The following is a 2,665-nucleotide window of genomic DNA, read 5'->3' as shown; positions in this document are numbered from 1 at the left end:
CAATTTTTAACTATTTTCTAATAAAGTTCTTTTTAGGTCTACCTCTACCTAAAAATAGCTGAATTGCCATTGGTCCTGTTAAAATAGCATAATAATCTAAATCCGTTGAGCTAGGAAATTAAAAGGTTGCCCTCGTCGAAGGCCAAAGTTGCACACTACCAAAAAAATAGGGTTATTCCAACACAATTTTGACTTATTATGGACGGTTTAACTGCCAAACTTTCTTTACAGCGTCCTAACACTGTGATTCAACCGCTGTTAATTGCAATGCGCTACACCACCATTCCGTAGTGTTTAAGGGACAGACGGAGGTAGATTTGAGGAAGTACAGATTTCAGTAGCAGTTTTAAAACTTACTACTACTGTTGTTGAAAAACATTCATTTTTAGTAGTGGCACTCACTGTGGGATCAAGGATCTCTCGATCAAATGCTACTCGTCACTCAACCGGCTCGCTGACTTGTCACTTCACCAAACTCGCTCAACCAGCACTGGTCCATATGCCAATTGTTCAGTTATTATTTTATATTTTCTTTGCTATAATAGTTTTCGGGCACAATGTTGTACGTAAAGATAAATAATGTTTATATATAGATATATATTTTGTTATGTAGTCTCATTAAATTCTATAAATTAAAAAATAATATATTATAATAATTTTCATGATATAACATTTTTAGAAACATTTAAAAATTATATATAAAAATAAGAATTGCTGTATAATTGGAGCGAACATTAGGTACATAACCAAATTTGTCCTTGAAAGGGTCCCACAGTTTATTCTTCAATGAATCTCTTGTCTGATTTGTTTGGGGAGAATAAGACGGCTTTGATGTACTCAATAAATTAGCCAATTATTTAGGCTTATGTTAGAGGGCAATTAAATAGACCACCCATAATTTTAAAGATAGTTTTTTTTTTAAGTTACTAAGCATTTTTTATTGCAAATATTTTTTGAATTAATTTTTTTTTTTACTAAAATTTACTTTAGAAGTTAAATAAATGATTTAATTATAAATCCCATATTTTCTCTTAAGGTGGAATTTTTGTATAGTAGTAGTATTATTTGGCTTGTCATAAAGAGAAAACAATTTCATGATTTAATCGACTCAGAATCTTTGACTTCTATACTTTAATTACTTAGTGAGTAGACATATTTAATGTTGTTCAAGTGATTGTTACATCCATTAAACAAATTCTCTATGTTTCGTGAGACACTTTCTCGTACTAGAGCGTTTTCATAAAAGAAAACTAGATAGTAACAAAAGACTTCGAACCTAAAAAATTAAGTGTTATAGCAAACACGTTTAGAACAACACTTTCGATCTTAAACAAGACTCTGCAAAATTAGAATGTACAAAAAGTAAGAAAGCGAGAAGAGCCTTCCCTAAACGAAGCGCCTATAGTTTCGATTCTGTGACAGCTTTTGTACTGCTTTTTAGAAAGCTTTCTATTAGTACAAAAAATCTTCAAATTTAAGAAATTTGTGTACTAAACAACCAGTTTAGAAAGCGAGAAGAAAACCGTCCGAAAAGAAAACCTTATAGATACCCAGCATATAATTGCCCCAATTCTTTAAGAGAGCGGAATCTTGATCATTGTTTGTCTTCTATAATTTAAAAGTCCTCTATTTAATTGTCGCTAGACTCGAGCCAATAGCCGAAGTTCGCCGGCGACTAAACATTTGATATATGTCTTCTTTATCGGCTTAAGATCCCCATCTTATCAATTAGAAATACCAAATCCAATGTCCTACTATCGCTATGACTTTGTTAAGTATTCTATGTTATCGAACACTCGATGCCAATCAATGATTGATGCCTCAAACAACAAATGCATTAAGGCTTGTTGCTCGATCTCCCACGTCTCATTAGAAAACAATAAGTGGACTGACTTCTTATAATCTCTTGTTAACTATCAGTATTGATACTCTTCACCTAATTGATAATTTACCATTTCAAAGCTTCTACCCCACTACAACGACATATGATATCCTTATATAAATTTAACCTACCTATTTTTTAACACCTTCAAATTAATGAAGAAAGGGTGCCCATTTTATAACTTATGTTGCAGGCTGAAATATTTGCGGCTGGTAGAGTGAAGAAACTTTTGTCTTAGTGATATACGAAAACTAAGAAAGAAAAGTCCAAGAAATTTTTGTAAATAACTCGAATATGTGAAAATTTAGAGAGAAAAGAGAGAGTGAGAGGTTTTGGATGATATTGTTAGTCATTTCTGATCACGGAATTATTTTATTCGTTATCAAGTGACTAATCTCTTACTTCTGTTTTTCATGATTTTAATTTCTACAAATTTTATCTTCTCCCAAATTGTCAAAAATATATTATCTACTGATTTTTATAAGCTTGCACCATACAAGTTGTATATCGTTATAAATGTATTCCACTTATGGAAATTAATTTTGATATATTTTATCTGCATTATTAAATGAAGTATTGAATGATATTAGGATAATGATATGATATTCCACAATGACTGACCTAAATGATCTACGTGGTTCACTGATGAGGATTCATAGGAAACTAGAAGATTGATTGAGAATTATAAGGATTCGGGGCCAAATTCTATTCTCATGATTCAAGGGGGTTATAAAGGAAAATATTGATTGGGAGTTATAAGATGCTGACTAATTGAAAGTCAAA

This window comes from Dendrobium catenatum, unplaced genomic scaffold (assembly GCF_001605985.2).
Source record: "Dendrobium catenatum unplaced genomic scaffold, ASM160598v2 fragScaff_scaffold_185, whole genome shotgun sequence".
Lineage (NCBI taxonomy): Eukaryota > Viridiplantae > Streptophyta > Magnoliopsida > Asparagales > Orchidaceae > Dendrobium > Dendrobium catenatum.
This window is presented reverse-complemented; position numbering follows the sequence as displayed.